At 38.0% G+C, this 23,465-nt stretch overlaps 1 protein-coding gene across 2 annotated transcripts in view; it reads right to left on the bottom strand.

Moving 5' to 3' along the window:
- The window catches only part of sema4c (sema domain, immunoglobulin domain (Ig), transmembrane domain (TM) and short cytoplasmic domain, (semaphorin) 4C), a 141,889-nt gene extending 118,848 nt beyond the window's left edge, over nt 1–23,041 (bottom strand). For both annotated transcript variants that reach the window (XM_028457627.1, XM_028457629.1), the window contains exon 1: nt 22,514–23,041. The gene's annotated coding sequence lies outside the window, so the exon portion shown is untranslated. The remainder of the gene's footprint in view (nt 1–22,513) is intronic.
- Nucleotides 23,042–23,465: the final 424 nt, after the last annotated feature.

Raw genomic sequence — 23,465 nt, 5'->3', positions numbered from 1 at the left:
CATGGGTTTGCCAGCAGGAAGCAGATTCACCTCTAGCGCCGTGACGCACAAACGCACAAAGCAGCTCCGTCGATCGGGAGAACAGTGACGAGTGTGGAGGCGACACGCTGGGGCCGTGAACACAGCTCCACAGAGGGATGGTTTGTGGGTAACATGAAAACAAGAGACGTTCGATACTGCGAAAGCTACAACATGCTCTCACACAGAGACACACCAGTCCTTAATAAAAGGGACCAGTATTATGAAAAAATCACTTTAAAATGCTTTTGCTAGTTATATACATTCCTTTAGCTTCATTCAGAGGGACAAAGTTTCCTCCCTCCCTTGTTATTCCACATTTGTAAAAAGTCAGCTCGAAATGCGCGAGTTCAGAGACGCTCGAAATGCTTGTTTTTCACGTGGTTCACGGAGACTAAAATAGTTCCCGGAAGTTATTGACAGGCAGTTAGAATTCATTGCTTCCGAGAGACATAACTTGGATTTTTGGTAATTTGTCATCAATTTACAATATTTATACAGTATACCGTCTATGTATGTGTATATACAATATTTGTTCATAATAATAAAAATCCACTAACATGCTTTAATGCACACGTTAATGGGTTTAGATATGCTGATAATATTATTAATAATAATAATAATAATAATAATAATAATAATAATAATAATAATAATAATAATAATAATAATAATATGATTATTTAAACGTCTTACCATTCAAAAGTGGATCACAAACTGTCTATTTCGTTCTAGCTCCGTTGTGCTGCAATACTGTAGTGAACTGCTCACTTCCGGGAACAATTGTGAGGCTCCATGAACCGCCATTGCTGTTAAAAAAAAAAAAAAAAGGTCCCATTGGCGAGTTGGATTTTTGCTCCCTTACTATTCATGAGCGGGAAACTCCTCCTCCTGACAATCCTGGCTCCTCCTACACTGCATAAGAATGTGAGCTCCTCCCTCTCAAACTACCTCACAGGTAAAACAAACATGATGACGGCAGGTTAATATCACAGTTATTATATTTACCTTCAGTTTAAAAATAATCCAAAGCGCAGCGTGAGTGCTCACAATCAGTTTCACTTTTAGCAGCCGTTATACCGCCTCGTATCGCCTTTATAGGATGATCTGACGTATTTGTGTCTCATCTGTCTGACAAAACAAAAGACTATGGTCTTAAATGGACTATTTTGGTGGTCAGAAGAGGTGCGGAGGACAAAAAAGTGACTGTTAATGATTTACTGCTGCTGCTGTGATAAACACACCCCAAGCAGCGTTTTTCAGACTCACAATAACAATAGCCGCCTAAATAGCCATGTGTTTTACTGTAATGTGCAGTTTTTTTGGCTGAAAACCATAACAAGAGTGTGTGGATAGCAAACTTCGCTATGGTGATAAGCTGTGGTATGGAGTCAGCGTCTATAGACTCGCCCACTCATGCATACGCATGAAGGCCCCAAAACAGCCTGTTTTTAGAAGCGGTCTGAAAGTGACTTTTCAGAGGGTTAAAACTCCGGAAAACAGGCGAGTTTGGGAAAATAAATCTCAAATACTATGTTGTTGGGGTTCTTGGAACAATTGTAGAGAAATAGCATAATACTGGACCTTTAAACTTAACGGCAATCGCACAAATCTACACAAGCGCTGTCTTCTGTGACAGGCTGTAAACTCAACTCGAGGTTGAAAACACTGCACTGCTGCGTATATTTTTCAAACCTCTCTTCCAGACTAGAAACAAACACTAAATTGCTTTAGTTAATGACATTTTTTCCTGCATGTAGCAGTTGTTTTGGTAGCTGAAAAACTAGTTACTGCCCTTATTAACTCTTTCCACCCAGGAGATTTGCCGCACCAAGGCATTTTTTTCTAAAGCTGCCGAGTGTGTCACATACAATAAAGGGATTGCTTTTCAGCAACTGGATGGAAAAAAGGAGTCTTTTTTCCTGAAATAAATTTAGCCTGGATATAAATGAAGTCTTGATGGAACTCCAGTGGCTATTCTACAAAAACATCAAAGGTTTTAATGTCTTTAGGGGGTTTCTGTTGTTTACATTTTTGTATTAAGTTGATAAAGGAGCTTTACTGTTAATCTTAGAGCCCAACAACACAAGCCCTTTTTGGGTTTCATTTCTCGAAAAGTCGACAACACGCAACCAGACTCTGACCCGAATCAAAAAAGCAGACTGGTCCGCCTCTAGAGGGATGTAAATCATACTTTGCTCAATTCCTCCAGAGTGACATAGTGTGGATGGGACAACCAGCTGGGATACACTGTGATTCATGTTAAAAAATAACCATAAAAAGATGTAAGGCTTTCATTTTTTTTTGTGATCACGGAAAAGTGATGAATTTTACAGAATTAACTTCCTGAAATGGAATTTTCTATATGAAAAGAGTTACGTACCCTCGCCTATACATGCTTTAGGAGAATATCACAACTTTTAGCCTTATTTTTCCACATAACACTTGTGGTTTAATGTGCAACACTGGTTTGGAAGAGATCAAATAAACAGACGAAGAGAAAAAAAATTCTTTACAAGATGCAACTTAAACAATTACTATTTAGCGTTTTTGGCATGATCGTGGGACATTTAGAAAAATAATCAGTTTTTAAGCACCAAGAACGTTCACACATACAAGGAATTTGTTTCCGGTTGCTGGTGTCTCTCTAGCTAAAAGAAAGCAGAAAAAAAAACTAGAAAAGAACTATAAGTAACATAAAATACATGATAATAAACATGATCACAATAACACTATTTACACACAATACATTATAAGAGGTAATCTCAGGGGGTAAAAGTTAGGTGTTAGTGTGTCAGTCATTACTTTAAATTAACTCATTGAGTGCCATTCACGTCTATAGACGTGGATTGTGTTGTTTGGCTGGGGTTGCTAGGAGACAGTGTGACGAAGTGGACTATTGAGATAAAACGATCAAAAAAACGGGGCAAGCGCTGACACTCGGCATGTCCGGGAGGAGGAGGAAGTTGCGTGTGTGGAGACTGATGGGGGGAGAGACTTGGAGGACGGCCAAAATACAGTAAGAAAGCCATTCAACTCTGATATTGATAGCAAAATAATAATAATGTTGCCGTCAAAGGCCTGGTCTCAGTGTTGCTTTTGTAGTTTTATTGTAGGAAACCAATGTTGAGGTGTCACTAAAGCAAAAAAAAAAAAAAAATAATTACTTCAAAGTCACTAAAAGCCTTTTTTCTCAGCTTTTTGTCACAAACTAGCGATTTGTATGAAACTTGCCTCTGTTCAACTGCTGATTACAGAAGAACGAAACAAGCTAGAAACAAAATAATTTTTTTCTGATGAAATTAGAAATTTTAATAATTCAGAATCTGGTGTCAGAATTCAGATTGTCATAGTGCAAAATATTCTGTGGGTCTTAACAGGAACAATACTGTGTAATTTAGGTTGAGGCACATTCGGAATGCAAATCGAGCCAAATCAAATAGTTAAAACGATTAGCCTTTCTCCATGCTTTTGAGCTGAGTCCTCGACTATCCTGGTCTGAAACCGGCCTTGGAAACAACAAACTTTTGGCAGTTTGAGCAGAAATCCTTCCTAGAGGAGGTCTGACGACGTTAAGTAGGGGGCAAACAGGTGAAGCAGTTGGGTAATGGGATACAGAGGGTTGTAATTATGCTGAGGTAGACTTTTTTTCATTCAAGCTCTGTACAGCATTTATTGGTTCAATTTGAAGTCGTGCACTCTCAAACCTTTTGCACGAGCTGCAGGTTTTAGACTAATATGGTAAAAGCCCAACAATGAGTCCAGAAACATAGGAGCTGATGGATTATGGATTATAGATAAATACATACAACATGAGTCAGTGCAAATTACTGGGAATGATGGTGCCAGACAATGCTTTTAGATTGTCAATAGACATATATTTTTAATAACATACAATGTACTGTAGGTATATATACATACTGCAGGGTTAACACTGTGAAAGAAAGTCCATTATACAAAAATCCAATCCTTTTATTTAATGGGGATAAATTTACAATGAATAATAAGATTAAGAGCCGAGAGTTTTTTTTTTTTTGAACTGATGAAGTTTAAAGCCAACAACACAAGATCAACAATTAGAAAAGAGCACAAATCTCATGGTACCATGATCATTCACATAGGGTTGGGCAAAAAATCGATTAATCAAATTTGTAGATAAAAACGATTTTTATTTTGAAAATTTGAGTTAAAAAAAAAAAAATATATATATATATATATATATCATTATTATTTATTTATTTTTCTGACTTTTTCGCGTTCCAATGTGAGCCAGCCCCCTCTTTGTTTACATTTGTTTACCCTTTGAGTAGGCTGTATATGTGCCACAGGCATGTTCAATTTTTTTATTTGCACTATGCTGAGATGCTAAGGGAAGAGTTATTTTTAATTGTAATGTTATATATTATAGAACATGTACAGTAGTTATCTGATTTCTTAAGCATGACAGAGCCTCATTTACTTTTTATTTTGAGATTGTTCGATGCATTTTAACTCTTGAGGACAATCACAGCAATAAAGTTGCACTTTTGACAATGTATCTGATGTCTGCAGTCATTTTTAAGTGCATTAAAAAAAAAAAATAGAAAATCAAATCTTGACTTTTTCTTTAAAAAAATCAGAGATTTTCTTTAAGGCAAAATCGACCAGCCCTACATTCACATTTTAAAGGTTTGGAAGAAATTCCCGTTAACACTTTACTTTTAAGTTTGATACATTAAGGCTGATATTATGCTGTCATTATTATGACATGACACCTGTCAATAGCATGAATAAGGTGTCATGAAGGCTGTCATTAAGTGCCGTTCATTAAACTAACCCTAATTCTATCTAACCCCACTATATCCATCCACCTAACCCAAAAAAATGCCAACATAGCTCCAAAAGTGTCATAATTTAGCAAAAGATGTCATAATTTAGCGTACAACACTTAATGACAGACTTCACGAAACCTTATTCATTCTAATTAAAGATAATGACAGCGTAATGTCAGCCTTATGTATAAAACTTTAAGTAAAGTGTTACCAAAATGAATAACGATACAGTAGGTCTAAATGTATGTGCACCCCAATTTTTTTCTAAAAATGATAATGAAATGTGCAATCCTGATTCCATCCCGATGAAACTCGGTGTTGTAATTAAAGAATCAACACAAGCTTTATAAAGATCAGTCAATTACGAACTGAGACATTAATTTTTTTAAATTTCACCAATGATGAGATATGGATTTTTCTATAATCCAAACTGATCCAGAATCAATACATTGATCTGGATTTTTATTTAAGTTTAGAAAATATAATCCCCTTGGCGGAGGTCAAAACAAACAAATTGGAATATAAAGCCACAAATACTATACAACAATAGACTCTAAACTCTCATGGATCCACATCTGTTCCCCAAACATGTGGGCAATGGATATCCAAAGAAACAAAGACAAAATACAGACTAATGCTCAGCAGAATTAAAGGTGTGAGTCAGCAGGGTCACGGGTGTCATACATTTATTATAGCAATTAGCACAATACACACACATGTACACAATTATAACGGTAACTTCATTTAATAATCTACAAATCTTAAAGCCCCGACCTCTCCCAGAGGAAATTAACAACACATTGAGGGATCCGTCCATCCATCCATTCATCTATCCTAACTCTACTTTTTTCTCATGCTCCCACATAGATTTAACCTAATAGGCTCATGGGGGGGAAAGAGAAACAATACAGGATAAACTGTTCCATATGTTTCGATGGCGTATCTGTGTGTGTGTGTGTGTGTGTGTTTCTTGCACAGGAGGAGATAGAGCTGTTGTGTAAGTGTAAGACAGAGTGCATGCTAATGCTAAAGTGTACTTTTGGCAGACAAAATGTAAATTTGTTATATTTTGCTGGGGGGAAAATGGCACCTGGCCATAATTACAGACTTTCCAACCGAGTGTTAAGGAAACACAAGAAGGGAAACGCTGACCTTTGCAGTTTAATGTTAAAGTGATTAGTGCCTCAGCCTCAGTGCAAAGAGTTCTAAGGTAAATGCTTGTGGGTGTCTTCCAGTACCCCTAGTTTATCTACCATCAATAATTTAAAAAAAAAAAAAAATCAATGCTAGGTTGTTGTGCAGATGTGGTCAGTAGCATCACCCCAGTCTGATATATGTGTTTATTCATTGTACTAAAACAAATGCACCTTTGTCATTTAAGCCTATTAATATATTGTTGTAATTATAATAAAGTGGTTTTAAATAAATATACACTACATACGTGTCCAAACTGAGCATGTCATTACTTTTTGCCTATCTGTGTAGAATGGAATATTACTGGCAACTGCAATAACTTTTATAGAGGTAATGGTTTATCATTACATGTATTACCTTTGCACAAAAAATTGAAAGCAAAGAGACTGCCTTATTTAGAAAACCATGACCAGATCCTTAAAATGATTTGACGGTTGGGGTCAGTAGTAAGTACACGGAAAAAAAAAATATATATATAACGACTCCAGTACAATAAGAACATGTAAAATCAACATAGATGGGTTCCAGTAAAACAAATCAAATGTTAACTTCAAACTAATGATTTTTATTTCTTATTCTACGTTATTAAAGGTTGTCTGCAAAAATACAGAAAGACGAAGAAGGAAAAAAGCAGGCCCCATTAAAAAAACAAGGATTGAGAAGGAGAGATAAGAAAATTCATGGTGTGCCTCCGAACTGGTGTTTGATGCTTGTCTAAAGCTGGTTATATTTTTCTTTCTTTGACCTCCACATACATGTCTCGTTTTCATTTTTTGTCCTATTTTCGTCAATATTGTGGCTTTGACCCACAGATTATCCAATTGCGTGTGTGTGTGTGTGTGTGCTTTCATTTTATGCTCTCTGGTTGATGACTAGAATCAAGCAGAGAGCAGTGGATGAAGCGCATCGAGCTGCAAGGAGGTCAAAGGTTAGTCTGCAACAGGGTGGCGGAGAATGGGGGGGGGGACAAACACAAAACCGGGCTCTCTCTTTCATGCCCTACACGGAACATCGACCAGAGCGACACCTCAACAACAGAACCATTATAACTGCAGCTGCTGATACAGCTGGATTCAAAGACACTGCAGAATAGAGGTGAGGCCAGTTTGAAGTCAACACCTACGAGCACAGATAAATAAGAACAAGACCACGCAACGTGAGGCAACAGGCAACCTGTGGGGACGGATAGCTACGTTTTCGATTATCCATGTTCAATTACAATCACACTACCGGCATTTTTTCCAATTACAAATAAATTACAATTATTTTTTACCCTCAGAAAGTCAATTACAATTAATCACAATTACTGAGCCTGAATTCTTGGATCGATTCTAAATACATCCATATCGATTTTTTTTTTTTTTTAACCTTTATTTAACCAGGAAAGTCTTTTCCACTGCAGGAGACATTGTAACTTCACAAAGAAGTGTACTGAAACCTGGACATGTTGACCAGCTTGTGTTTTTTCAATAAAATCTAAAAGAAAGTACTAACTTTCTGCATTTATTTGATGTTCTAGGGCATATACCTCAGTTAAGTTACACCAAAGCCATGTTGCACTGAAGTCAAAGTTAGTTTAAAAGCCACAGGAAGATTGTATGTTATTTTTTTTATTTTAAGTTCTTGGCACATGTTAAAGCCAATGTTTTCAGTGTAAAATATGCCAATAAAATATATTTCATAGTACATAATGTTCTCATGAAGGTGTACACATTTACAGATTAGTTGTTTCTTAAGTCATATATTGAAAAAAAATTGCAATAATCGCCTTATACTTTAATATTGGGATATATTGTATGGTATTGTGACCAATGTATCGGGATTGTATCGCCAGATGCAAGGCAATACACACCCCTACTAGAAAGACATATCTAGGTAAAATTTGCTGATGAAAAATACCACACAGGTACATTTATTAACAAACTGCTGCACAATAGTTACCACTTTTGGCTTTTTCTCCTATAAGGGACAGAACGTGTGAGTGAGTTCTTTAGTGTGTCTTTTTTAAGAGAAGGTCTGGGTTAGGACGCATTCATCATTCTATCTAACTGTGCTTGCAATGCTGTTCTAAGAAGTAACAAAAACAGCGGCTCCTAAAACAAGTATCTTAATACAAAATAAGCTGCAATATATATCAAGAAATATCAAGAAATATCAAAAAATTGTAAAGGATACTGTTTGACTGTACTCTATGTATAGTATCCAAAATAGAAAACTTGATACATCTTGAATCATGACATATAATGTATTTACAAGGTGTTGAAATGGTTGAATTGCTTTTGTCTGCAGGTTTGGATCACTTTCATTAATGGCAACATGAAAAACAGCAGCGTTGGTGGAGAGGTGACACCCTCAACAAAAACAAACACAGAGTTTAGGAGACGCACATTGTGCTCAAGGGGGAGAAAAACAGGGTGAAGTTTAAGTCATCTTTCATGCGGGAGCTGTGACAGGCGAAATCTCTGCTACAGATGGGGGCTGCTGAGAACGAACTGTGATTCATGAGCCGGGGCACACGGCTGAGTCGTCAAATAGGGAACTGATTAGTCAGTCAGGGGCAAAAGTGTCTCTCTTCTCCATTGCACATGGCGCTATCTTCTACAAATGATGTTGGCTCCATACTGAGGCAGCTCCAATTAAGGGAAAGAAATACACCTCGGTGGTGGATATATTTGAACAATGTGGCACTAGCTGCTCTTCAACTCGACCTTGTTGTACTTGACAAAAGCACCCGATGGTACATGAAAAAGGCCCTTATGTAGAAGCAAAGGCCACACTGCTGTATTACTGATTATTTCAACAATAACATTATGGCTTCACAATAAGTTTGGAAAGGCAGCGTTATCTAACAATTCCCTCAGTTGAGATGGGCACAGCAGGTATAGCTATATGGTTTTCCATTCTATGACAGCTTCTCTAAACTCAATCTCAGTGCAAATCTGAAAGACAATCCATGTAGAGGGGCCCTCCTGCAGTTGATAAGCCTGGTCGGGGCCCCTCTGTAGCGTCTGCCCTGGAGAGAGGCCATTAGCTCAGCTGCGGGTCTTTCCTGGATAAGCTGCAGCTTAGCACTTAGCGAGCCGCAGGGCAACTTTTTTTTATTGTCTTTTCAAAACTTAATGTGTGAATGTGGGGTGTTTGCCTGGGAAGGGTCGGGTGCACTGTATGTGTGTGTGTTCCAGTTGTGTGCTCCCGGCACTTCCTGCTCACTAACGGCCAGTCCCACGGTGGGGAGGGGGAGTTTTATCGGACCAGAACAATGCCCAAAACAGGCAGCCATAAAAACAAACTACCATGCTCTGGTTAGCGCAGGGGGAAAGCAGGCTAAGGGTCTGCATTTCCTTCCACACACCCCCAGCCGTGCTCCATCTGCATCATATCATTATTCAGTGGCACACTCTCGATGCACACAATCCCGTGAATAAACTGGTGTATTATAACTTTTTTATCCTCAGCAGCTATTTACATAGAGTATCATGGAAATATTGAATGAAAAAAACAAAATGCAGTTGCGGATTGTTCATGGCCACAAACTCTGTTTACCACAGTGTCAACAAACGCACTGGGTCTAAAGAGCTGAGACAAACCACCAAGACCTAAAGGAAAGTCTCCAGCAGTCAGACAACTGAGCTAGAAAACATCTGCTGAGTCGGAACAAACTAAACAACAAGCAGTGGCCTAACAGGCGCGGCGGGCCCAACAAAAAACAAATATATTTCTATACATGATGTCCCTGAAACCTAGTTGGCCTGCTGACAAGTTTTCCTCCTCTTTGGCCAACATTAAGCTATCCGTCCTATGCAATCATCCAACCATCTTTCCAATCCAGCTTTATAAGCACAGTCAGAACCATAAAAGCAGCTCCGAATCAGGGGTGGACTGGCCATCTGGCAAACCAGTGAGCCGTCGACCCAAAGTGGGCCGGTCCGGTCCAGTCCGCTACGTTTTTGTTTTGTTTTTTGACGAGTGAGTGGAGGCAGACATAGTCCAAAAGTGACAAAAACGTGGCTCAGAGGGTAGTGGGTCGTCTTCTGATCGAGAGGTTGAGGGTTCGATCCCAGTACCTGACTATGTGTCGATGTGTCCTTGGGCAAGACACTGAACCCGAGGTTGCCCCCAGTGGTCGACTAGCGCCTTGCATGGCAGTCCTGTCCCACTGGTGTGTGAATGTGAGAGTGTTTGGGTGAATGAGCTGATATGTAAAGCGCTTTGAGACTGCTTCAGTGTGGTGATAAAGCGCTATATAAATCAAGTCCATTTAGTCCATTTAAAGTGCCTAAAATTAGCCAAAAACTGTCGAGTGGCCAAAAAATGGGAAAATAAAGAGGTAGCGTAACAATAGTGAAGAAGGGCAAAAAGAGGCAAAATGTCGGGGGAAAAGGAAATAAGATCTATTTATTGGGCAAAGGTTAGCTTATATGGATGAAAAGTGGCCAAAAAATTAAAGAAATGACAAAAATTGGATAAAATTGTCAAAACAAAATTGCGAAAATTGACAAAAAATAGGAAAAAAAATAACATTTATTGGCAAAATGTAGCTAAAGTCTGAAAAAAAGTGTCAAAAGGGGCAAAAATAGGACAAAGGAAGTTAATAATAATAATAAAAATTAAGACATAAAGAGACACATGTTGAGCATCACTGACTTAATAACGGCTTCTATGTGGTGTCGCTGATAATGTAGTGGGCTGGTCTGGACAGAAAATGCCAGGGCTGAATTTTTGTCCCAGTCCACCCCTGCTCGGAATGTATGTGTTCAAAATTCCAAATCAATCAAAACAACGAAAAAAACCTCTAACTATAATCTTAAAGATAACAGACTACCAATATAAGTTGGAGTTTGGGTAATGTTGATGGGAGGTTGAACTGTCCTCATTCTGGATAACAAAATGGTAATTTTGGCAGCTATATTGATTGTAAAAGCCTATTTTTTGGTGGGTTGAAATGAAATAAGTAGCCAGAAACTATAGAATGTAATGCTAAACTGATTTTCATCTTAGATCTCAAGGCTGGTTTTTGACCCACCAACATCCGGAATTCCTATTTAGAAAAATCTATCCATTCATCATTATTCCTGAATAATGAACTCATTATGAGTCAGACAAGCTGAGAGATACACTGTCCAGGAAAGACTGAGTGTGCCTCCAAGTGTACACAACCCTGGTCATACTAACCACTATCCATAACCACCAGAACTGGGTCATTTTACTGTGAAGGGCCAGAGAATCTACTTGGAGCTCGATAGGAATGGCAATGGCAAGACTTCTCACCGTGTCATGCAGGGTCAGTCCTGCCTCTCTTGTGATGGAAGCTAATTTTGGCATCATCAAAAAATAGACGAATGGGCTACGAAGTGACACAGAGGGTAGGGTAGTGCAGCTTGGAAGAAAAAAAACTCTGTGTATCCGTTAAACATAGCAGTCCAGGAACTTTATCTACAAAACAGTATGACTTTTAAAATCCATTAACTTATTTTGATAATGGTTGAGTACAGCCTTCTAGTCAATCTAAGCCAGTCTATGATTGTTATCAGATGGAGCAACATAAGCATTGCTGCAATAACTGATGTGTAAACAGTGTCATATTGATGTGTTTCTCTGGCTCTCGGCCCTGAGCTTAAGCACTTTGTAACATCTGTGAGTTGGCACTGACTTGGTTTTAGCCAGTATCTGTTTATGCAGCTGAAAAGGAATGAAGTTTGTGAATTAGCTCTTATGACAAATAACCAAACCCTTCTCTTTGCAATGAGGATGATGGAAATGAAAACTATTAAAAGAAAATGCATCATATTGTGCAGATTTAGGAAGTTTACCAGAGATGTAAAGAGTACTGATATATTCTACTCAAGTAGAAGTACTGATACTTGATTGACATTGTACCAAGCACAAGTGCAAGAAAGACATATATAAAATACTCAAGGTCAGGTAACTGTTTATTGTTGGTAATAAATCTTGCCATGGTTCCTTTCCATGCAGTAAACATCTCATGTATAGGCATAAAAAGGAAGAGACAAGATCTGGTACAATTGGAACCTAATTTGTTTTTCCACAAAGGCATCGGTATAAAATAAAAGGTTTAATCATAATACCAATGAATTAAATTCAAAATAAACAGTTCTCAGGCATTTATGAACTCTAACACTGAGAAAATAACTTCCCTACAATGTTGTTTTGGCGCTGTGCATTACATTTAATCTGATTGGTCGGCTATGATGTGATGCATTTGAATGTTTTCTGGTCATTTCATTTTTTGTAGTTTCACAATGTCCGTTGATCATTTGAAGACAAAACATAATAATTTAGTCAGTAACGGTTGGGTGTAGAAATGAAACAAATTACTTTACTTCTTTTAAAACATATTTAAGTACAAGGAAAATGACCGATTTAGAAATATACTCAATAATGTACAAGTACCCATAAAAGCAACTTAATCACAGTAACGTGAGTACTTGTAATCCACTACTTTCACCTCTGAAGTTTACATATAATTCTATTCAACTCTATTTATATAGCGCTAAATACAACAAAAGTCATCTCAAAGCGCTAGATATCACTAGATGAGTCGACTGTACTTTTGATAAGCAGTATCAGAAACTGATATACAGTATTTATTATAATATTTCTCAACTTGCTCACGTTTTACCGCCCCTGCTGTATAAGAAACATAAAAACATCTGCTTAACTTTACATGTGTGTGAGCTTGTTTGTAAAGATACTAGGGCCTGCACGATTATGGTTAAAATGTTAATCACGATAATGTTTGATCAATATTGTAATCACGATTATAATCACAATTATTGATCATATTAGGAAAGAAAATCTGTTGTTATTACACTACTTTTAAACAAACAATATGTACAGTGTCCAGTGCAAAATGAAGCTTTAAATAAGAACTTTGGACTTTTGTTTTGAAAAAAAAAAAAAAAAACAACTCAAATCTTTGATTAATGGACGGATACTTTGGATTATTCTCCATCTGTTGGTTCATTTATTGCAGACACCAGCAATTACACTGAGATGTTGCTCGTCCGCCTTGCATTCTGAGGTTTTCATAAGGGCATTGATCAGCCAAGCAGGGGAAATAAATTACAGCTCGGAATTTTTTTTTTTAAAAAACACAACTTTTACATTGCAGAAGCAACAGGGGTGCAGTACTAAGGATTCGCTACTTGCTGGCTTTACGATATTTGCCTCCAGGAAAATGTCAGCGAGCTCCATATTGAATTTTCCACCAGTCTGTCTTTAGTGGAAACACTTTTCATGCTTCTGGGCTTATTTTTTTATTGATTGGCCCAGAGGAGAGGGTTGCATCAGTTACCAAGGGGAGAAATGTTTATCAAGGCTTCATACTCCTTATTCTGAAGAGTGCATGTTTTGGAAAATGTAATAATTTTTACTATCAGCTGGGGGTAAAAACTGGAATATTGGACAAGAAATAAAGAGGAACGATTCATAATCACTGATCCCAGGGAATTTACGCTAAAGTCAGATAATTTGACATCTCTAATGCTGTACTACAATAGGCTAAATGAATATGCAGTACCCGTCTGTTCAATTAAAGTTGAGCAGTACAAGCGGAAAGTGCTTCCACTCCAGCAATGCAAAAAGGCCTCATTATGCGACATGAACTTGAGTCATTTTCAGTTCGAGTGAGGAAAGTGTATTTTTGTGCTTGGATGAGCATGACAAAGAAATAGAAGTAAGACAGATAGCCCCAAAACACAGGCTAAGTTGCAGAAGTGCAAAAGCTTTTCGTCTAAGAACAACTGCAACCACAGCCGCTGCCAAAGCCCTCTGGATCCGTCCTCATTGCTCCACGGTGCAACTTCTCAGTGGGCCTAAAAGATACTGCGATTGTGCAGCGGAGCATGAAACAGTGGACTTAGGAAAGACTGTGATCTGCAGCTACTCAGAAATAAATGTTCACAACTTCATCCACATCTTAACTGAACCGACCAACCAATACCCAAGTCAACGGTCAAAGTGTGGTCCGAATTTTTTAGGAAAAGGAAAAAATAAATGAACATACAGTAATCACTAACATTTTGTGAATATTAAATAGGGATGTCCCGATACAACTTTTTCATTTGTGTATCGGCCGATACCAATATTGATCCAATATTGAAAAAAAAGAAATTATGTATGATTATAGATACTTTTTTTTTTTTTTTTTTTTAATACTTTTTTTTTTTATCCTTATTTTGTACTAATAGTAGAAAAGGCTTGGTCAAATGATGTTACTCAAACGAAAAAACAAGTCAGCAACAGTAGGTATGAGAAAAACTAACCAATTTATTATTAAAAGTGCTATATAAATGCAAGCCATTATTATTATTATAAATGTTAACCTTCAATATAATATCTACAGTATTCTACAATTAACTAAAATGAATAAAAAATGAATTGGAAAAAAAAAAAAATTCAATCCGATATTCGTTTTCAGGCTAGTATCGGACAGATATCCGATATCGGATCGGGACACCCCTAACATTAAACGCAGTTTATTTTTAAATATCTAATGAGCAAAATTTGGTTTTCGTGCCAAAATGTGAAAAGTAAAGTCAGGGTTTCATTATGTTTTAGCGTCCAGGATGGCCGCATGCAGCCTTTACAGGATTCCCACACTTTTTACACAATGACTTTTCAAAACCTTTCAAAAAGTTTCCCAAATACATTTTACCAAATTTCCATAACTTAGTTCTGAGCCGCTAAGATCTATTAAAGACCATTAGAGTTAGAGGTGTCCCGATCCGATACTGATATCGGTCCGATATCAGCCAGAAAACGAATATTGGATTTTATTGGACTGCATCTAAAATCACTGATATAAAGCTCTCCGATAAAATTTTTCGCTCCAGCACTTCTATCCATAGGTGACTGTGGTTCACACTCCAACAAAGTAACCTACTGTTGCTGACTATTATTCTCTGTTTGAGTAACATCACTTGATCAAGCCTTTCTAACATTCCAAACTACTAAATAAGTAAAAAAGTATGTATGATTCGTGCTGATATTGTATCGTATCAATATCGCTATTGGTCGATAAGCAAGGCTGCAATATCGGTATGATATCGGAAGTGAAAAAGTTGTATCGGGACATCCCTAATTAAAGTGCAAAAATGAGCGGGCCTTTCCAGTGTACTAGTCTAACAGAAGTTCCTAATCTACCTGGAGAGTGAATTTGCGTAAATTTGTGAGATCTTGTGATTCCCATTTAATGATGCTGCCGGTATGCAGCACTTTCACTTTGAGATAACGCTTAACATGTTTGGGGTTTAATATATTTTGAAAAATGGAATTAAAAAAGGCTACTTTTCCAAAACAGTTCATTTTTTCCATGACTTTGGGGAACCTACGTTTAAACATAAAACTAGTGCTACAACTGTTGTTTAATGATGAAGTGTTTTTAGTTTCTTTACTTTAAGTTTAGGTATCAATTTCCTTAATTTCGAACATGCTTTTGATCTGGGCCTCTGACTTTCCGCTTCAAATTTTCAAAAATTTTGTTTCAATGTATTTCCATCATATATCTGTTTTGCCAGCTTTCCCTAATTTGATGTAATTATTGACATACTTAATAACCCCCAAAATAATGCCAGAAATGGGTATTCATTAATTTAAACCTGAATTGTTCCATGCTTTAGAAGTGCAGGACAAAACAGTACAAAGACATTCCACTTGGCACAAATTTAACCAGCCAATCATTGGGTAAAAGTATGATTAAATTGTGCAATATTCTTCCAAAACACTCACATTCCCTGCAGTTATACAATATTTTTTATTCAACCCACGTTGTCCGATTATATCTCAGCTTTAATTTAAAAGTATGTTGTTAGGAAGACTTGCTCGTTGCAGTAGAAGCATATTCTATCCATGTAACTCAATTTAAAGCAATGTCTGCAACAATTGACATTTTGCTACCATTTCTCTTCTGTGGGATGGATTTAAACAGTAAACACGCTGCTCACAATGGGTAGTGTTGCATGAATGCTATAATACTGATGAATATGTCTTTTAATCTGTCCTCATCCTTTACAGTAATGTTGTTTGCTTAAGCTGCAGGACATTGACCTTTCAAAAAAAACTGTGTTTGCCCACCTGAATTGATTTATAGCTTAGACAACGCTGCTTTAGAGCATGATAAGCTGATAATTCAAATATCTCAAACATGGCTGATAACTAGAATATTAGATTTCTTTCCCAATATTACTTTTTCAGGTTGGGTTCCAGTTCACAATATGTGAGCGATGTGCTGTGTTGAGATTCACGGAGCAAACCACCACACAGTACCGTCAAAGCCTGATGTTTTTTTTATGTTCATGTGTGAGGTCTGTAAAAAAAAAAAAGATGTTTACCCTGCTTAAGAAGGTATGTGAGTTCCCAATCCAAGTTGGGTAACTTTGATTATGTTGTAGTTGAGCTCTCACAGTTCATGCACTAATAAGCAATACTCCTTAATGTTTATGCCTGTGTATTTTAGCATTCCAAATAAGCTGCCATTTCTGGGGCGCCGTGCATCTGCGTTACGGATGGTGATACTGATAATACCCCCATATGCAATAATAATGCATACAAAATGAAGGCACAAAAGCATAATCTGCTCATCACTTTGAAATCTCACACTACGAAGGCTCTTGTAAATAAACCCTGAACCCTTTGTTCCTCAATCCACATGCAATCCAGCCCAGCCTCCCACTGTACCACAAAACACACAAAGCCCATCTGCTTCACCTCTGCAGACCGTGCATCTGGCCTTCTGGAACCACATCTCTGATCAGCACAGTCGCGCACAACAGAGCAACAAAAACAACACAATCCGTATGAATCCGGAGCAGCATCAAAGAACACGGGACAAGGCGCGAGAGCTGAACTCCCTGCAGCTCTGTGGCAACGGACCAGTTTACAACCACAGAAATAAATGAATGAATACAGATTTTTTTTCTCTCAAAAGCCTTCCTTGGGGAAGTTCTCACACCAACTGCAATATGTTCAGCATAGGAAGTAGAAAATGTGTGTTCTTTCATGTGACAGCAACAAGTACTACCAAATAAGCAGGAGCTGGGTTTCCATTACAGATTTTCACAAAATAAAAGCAATGTTTCGAAATGTCGACAAAGTGTATTTGTGCTTTTAAAATGTTTCCATTGAACGTTGTTTTGGGCACGAGCCTCGTAACTCCCGTGAAATCTCATCCCGCGAGACTTTGCTGCAAGAAATGTCCCGGTCTCCTCTTCTATTTACACGTACCGCGCCATGTTTTCTCGCAGGGAAGTGATGATGTGACCAGTACGTCGCGTTATGTAACATGTATTTGTGGAAAAAGTGCTTCCATAGTGCTTTTGCGACACATTTCAATATCGAAATGTCTGAAATTCCTCCTGATGAAAGCGTAAAAACTTTTTTGTGCTATTTGAGTGTTTTCTTTTTTTTTTTGTTTTTTTTCGAATTTCAGGTGTTTCCATTACCAGTTTTTATTGCGCTATTTAGATTTGCGCATTTCCAAGGGTAATGGAAACACAGCTACTGATAATCGAAGCATTCGACTGTTCATTCAGCTGTTCACCATTTGAGTTCCCAATACCGCTTGCGTTGGCGTGATTGCATGTGTGGCACAGACATGAGAAGTAAACAGACACACAAACAAGGCAGGCACATGGCAGACATCTGCATGCAAGTGACAGGGTAAAGCCATGATGCAATGTTGACCCCCAGGTGTCAGAACACACAGTGTCTGTCATGCACGTGAATACACACAGTCCACTGTGTGAGAATTCACTTTTTGACATCGCTGATCATTTTGCAAGCCAAGAAATTTAAATTGTTCCTTTAATGAGCTTTTTAAAACAGAAGAGAAAGGTTTGCTGTAGGGCTGGGCAATATAGACCAAAACTCATATCTCTATATTTTTTTCTCAAAATGGCTATATACGATATAAATCTTGATTTTTAAATGTTACCAGAAAGATTTCTGGGTTAAATTTACTGATAAAAAATGCCACACAGTCACATTTATTAACAAACAGCTGCACAATTTAGCAACTTTTGGCTTTTTTTCTCCTGTAAGGGACAGCACGTGTGAGTGAGTTCTGTAGTGTGGCTTGTTTAGTGGTAGATCTGGGTTAAGGACACACTAGTTATCCATCTAACTGTGCTTTCCATGCTGTTCTGAGAAGAGTAGGCAAAAGCAGAGACTCTTAAAACAAGTATTTTAATCCAAAATAAGCTATAAAATACAAATATATCAATATAGGCGATATTGTAATTTTCAATATCGCCAGATTAGGAATTTTGATATATCTTGAATTACGATATATTGTCCAGGTCTATTTGCATGTTATTGAAAGCAATTGAATGATTTCAGATTTAGGAGTATGAAAACAAAACCCATGCATAGTTGTGATTTTGTACTCTAGGAATGAAAATAAAGTCTTTTTTTTTTCAGCCTATATTAAATCCCAGTTGCAATTAGGGGTGGGCACCTCTGGGTACCTTACGATACGATACGATACGAGATACAACGCTCACGATAACGATTATCTCACGACATGACAATACTGCGATTATCAATACATTGGTCAGAAATCAATCTACAACAATCTATGACATAACAAGAAAAAAAAAAAAGATTAAGTGAAAAAATACAATTTTTATTTTATATCTGAAAGACAATAATTGAAAAAGTGTCCTATGAACAGTGACACTACTTTAGTGCAACATTTCTGTAAATAAGTGTCAACATACCAATGTAAACAAATAAGTATCTCCAATAGTGCTTTCTATAAACAAAAAACAGGGTCTTTCTTACCAGTGACACCATTATAGTGCAATATTCCAGTAAACAATTTATTGGTTCCTTCAAACAGTGACAACATTTATGTGAAGACTTACCTGCACATTTTAGTAAAAAAGCAGAAAAGGTTTTAAGAAAAAAAATAAATAAAAAAAAAATCGATACTGAGCGCGAGCATATTGATAATCGATCGTGCGAAAAAATATTGTGATATATCGCCGTATCGAGATATCGTCTCACTCCTAGTTGCAAGGTTGTGATAAGTTGCAGCTCTGCGACACATGTACAACATGACCCTCAGAGGACATCATGATTAGGAATAAAGATTGTGTGTGTGTGTGTGTGTGTGTGTGTGTGTGTGTGTGTGTGTGTGTGTGTGCGTGTGTGTGTGTGTGTGTGTGTGATTGAGAGAGAGAGTGAGATGGGGGAGGCTTGCACTCAGGATGTGGAATCCATTGTCTGTCTGACAATGAAGAGATACATGGAGTTGGCAGGACTGCTGTGGCTCTCAATGGAAGCTTTAACATCTGGGGCCAGTGGCCTGCTGTACGTTTGTGGGTGAAAGTGTGTGTGATCAAGTGTCTTTGTCACAACCGCTCTAGTCTGGATGAGACTTGGATTCTCTAGGTTTTTTTTTTTTTTCTTTAAATGTCAGAGGGACAAATCCCACAGTGGCCAATTTGAGACTCCCAAAGCCCAAAGACGTCTCCTTGTAACCTACTTCACGCCCCGTAATCGGCTGTGTGTAGTTCTACGGAGGATTAGGAGTGCTTTTAAAAGCTTTGAACTCAATTTCATGAAGAAAAAGTATGTGTAAAGGTCCATTCGGTAGAATTATCCTTTTGTCTTTTTACATTCCTCTTCGCTGCAAATGTCAAACCTCGTCTTGGCAAGTTTAATACTTTCACTAAACTTTGCACAGAAACACACGTATGGATGCACGAGCTAGGTGTTGCCTTCAACTACCTTCCAAAACAACCTTTATTAAAAAGTAACCCCTTGACAAACTTTAGGCAATGAAAACAGTGACACCCCAGCAGGGATTACTTCCTCCAACACAATGAATAATGAACAAATGAAACCTTCTTCGTCCCACTTGGCAATAACAAACCTACACTCACTCCTCCTGCAGCCTTAAACAGTCTTTATATTGTCAGGCGACATCCTGAAACCCCCCCTCTCACCTCCCCCTCACTGTCTGTTAGTTAACTGACAGTGGCACCATCCAGCTTGTAAACCCCCCCCCTGCCTAAAACACTACCTTTTATACACCAACCCTTCCTTTACTGTCCAGCATGGACCACTGCCTGCACACGTACCCTCCCCCACCTGCCTATTTTACTCTTGAGTAATTATAATAATCACTCAACTGGAGCTAATACTTAGCTCATTAGGACAAAAGAGGGAAAAGAGGAAGAAACTTGAGGAAAAAAAAAAGTTGAAAAACTCCAATCTGTTAAATCAAGGGATTATTGTCACAATGAGAGCTTATTTTCTGAGTGTCTGATGAAGAATAAGGGAGATTCAGGCAGGGCTTGGTTAAATTTCGTCTGTTTTCAGCCCACAGGGGAATGTAAGCTTCTCCATCTGCATGGTGCGTTGTAGTTTCCATCTCCGAACACTGCCCACTTAAACTGACACGCGCACTAAGAAAGAAAGGCGACTATGGATATATTTGAATTCAGTTTTAGTCATAGTCTTTTGACTAAAATGCAATTCAGAAAAATTCTTATCATCAGGACTATTTCAGTTATTGTCCAATTTTAATCAACTAATTGACATTAGCATTTTAGTCGACTATATCATCACCAACTATATCTGTGAAAGACTTAAAACATAAGAGATTATGGGGTTTTTTTTAAAGACTGAATTATCATTGATTACCAATGACAAGATTGCTATTTCATTTAGCAGATGCTTTTATCCAAAGCGACACACAACATCATGAGCAGTTAGGGTTAAGGGACTTGCTCAACATCTCATAGTGATGGTCCAGGTTGGATTCGAACCGACACCACCGACCACGTTTGTTGAATATAGGATGATATTCATTTCTGACATGACATGTTTACCTGAGTACACACGTGTGTGTGGTCAACGAAATCTATGACGAGAATGTTTGGTCAACAAAATTAATGCCGCTTTACGGCTAGCGAAAGACAAAAAAGCAAAGGAATTGAAGGTATGAAGGATGATTTTGATTTTGTTGTGTAAAATACATGCACATTGTTTCATCCAAATGATGAAGAACATTACTTTCCACATGCATGAAATTCTTTCACTGCATTTAACCCACACGTCATACATGAACCTACAACCAGCAGTTACATGTCCGCCTCTTCACCTGTTAGTGCATCACTGTCCACAACTACAGCTACAACTAAACTACCAAATCTGAAAGAACAATATTAGAGATTTAGGTTATATTATTGGTAGATATTTGACATTAAATGTAATACTGGTTGACATTGTTTTTTTTATATATATATTGAAAAGGCAATAAGTGCTGTGAGACAACATATTGAAAAGAAAATTACACTTTTTCCACTACATAAGCATTCCTATTTTGCACAGATGATGCTTTTACCGCGCAATATATCCAGTGGGGCATCACAATAAAAGTAGGTTTAACTTGTTATTTCCACAGTGATATATTGTGTCCTAAAAAGAGAATGTTTATAACGTTATTGGTTAATATCAGAAATGTAATATTGGATAACACTGTCAACATGCTAATATTGAATATCTGTACATAATACTTTATGATGAATACACTGGAATTGGAGGATGCATGTGTCACTGCTTCTCAGCAATAAAGTTATGGGTTTGGCTTCCTTCCATGAGTTCAAAAGCAGCGATGCACTTCATTGGTATCAACACAAATGTATACAAAGTATTGTTTAGTATTGCATTGTTTGCAAAACTTCAAAACTTAAACAGCATGTTTACATCTTAAATGGATCTGTTTCTATGTCGATGGGAAAAAAGAGCCACTTGTATCAAACAAGTGTGTGTGTTTGTGTGAGTTTGCAGTCCCTGACTTCTGGATAGTACAAATTGGAAATTATTTTAATGCCCTGCATCTCCAGTATAGTTCCATTGCTGTGATGTATTGCTAACATGTGCATGGTGGTGGGCATTAATCCATGTCCAGGGTTAATAAATAGAAGAGAAATATGCAAGGACTTAACTTTAACCATTTCGTATCAATTGTAAATAAATTGTCTTGTATCTTTCAGGTGGGCCCAACACTAATATGTATAGAGGTAGAGATACAAATATGCCTTAAACATTGATAAGGAAACATCACATCACATAATGCCAACTTTAGTCTAAGAGACCCGATTGTGGATGATCTTACCACATAAATGTTGGTATAGTAGAATAAATGTGGAAGCTTGAGTATAGATGCAGACTTGAGTCAGGTCCACTGAGCTGATTCCTCTTCAGATCGTACTGCGCTGTGTTTTTATGTGTTTACGCAGACAAAGTTGAAAAATCAAATAGAGCCCAAACACCCCCTAAAGAACCAAGGGTCTGATCACTGAAAACACTAACACGCGCTTTGGCCATAAAGGTTTCGTGGCAACAGTTGGAGACGCGAACGCGCTGCGTGCTGCTGGTTTCTATCCTATTCAGTATTTGATCAGCTTTAAATCCAGTACAGGGCTGTAAGTGTGTCTAAATAACGGGTTGAAACTTACCTTAGAGTAACGGGGATGGTGGGGATCACCACGTCCTGCGCTTTCCAATATCCTTTTTCCTGCCTCTTTCTTCTCTCTCCGTTATCTTCTCGTTTGTGTGTGTTTGAATTCGACTTATAAAGAAATCCACATCCTTTCCAGATTCAAGCGATTTTTTTTTTTTTCCTCCCCAAGTCTCGTCCTTCTCTCTCTTCTTTTTGTGTCCGCTATTATTTTTAAATGTTGGACTAAAACAAAAAAAAAACAAAAACCCGCAAATCAAGCCATATGATCCTGTCATTCAGTAACAACACAGAGGAACTGGCTTTCCGCGCAACTCCCTCCCAAGGCTCTGAAACACGAAACCAGAGGAGGAGGAAAAGGAGGGGAAAAGGCGAGGAAAGAGGAGAAAAGCAGCGTGGATTCAATCCGCTGGGATGAGCCACCAGGAACGATCCGCCTCTCCTGACTCAGAAGTTTTTTTAGCAGAAATATGGCTGTGGTCGTGGTCGTGGCGCTGCGTCCTGTGCCAGTATCCAGTGGAGAGGATGTGTGAGTGCGTGGCGCTGCAGTGCGCGTGTGTGTGTGCGTGCGTGTGGCTCCTGCAGTACGCATCACAACGGGGACCTGGGAGGGTTTCACAAAAAGGCTCACACAAAACTAGGTCTCCGCCCATTAACCTCTAAACAAGGGCCCCAACAGACACGGGGGGGCCCCCAGCAGGAGCCCAATGCAGCGCTTTATGAAGACAGCTTCATTGTGTGGAAAGTGAAGGTCTGTTTTTGGCAAAGTGCCTCCCAACAAGGGTCCTGACCTGACACAATCATCTAACCTAATGAACATTTAGATGTGTGGGTGTACAGGAGCACATTGCAGGGGGTACTCAGAAAAATAAACAAAAAAAAAAAAAAAAAAATCCGAAAATGTTCCAAGTTCCTTTTTTGGCTATTTTTTGAAGAAAAAAAAAAAAAAT

The sequence above is a fragment of the Gouania willdenowi genome, chromosome 9, assembly GCF_900634775.1.
Source record: "Gouania willdenowi chromosome 9, fGouWil2.1, whole genome shotgun sequence".
Lineage (NCBI taxonomy): Eukaryota > Metazoa > Chordata > Actinopteri > Blenniiformes > Gobiesocidae > Gouania > Gouania willdenowi.
The sequence above is the reverse complement of the archived record's forward strand: the minus strand, read 5'-3'. Positions and strand labels throughout refer to the sequence as shown.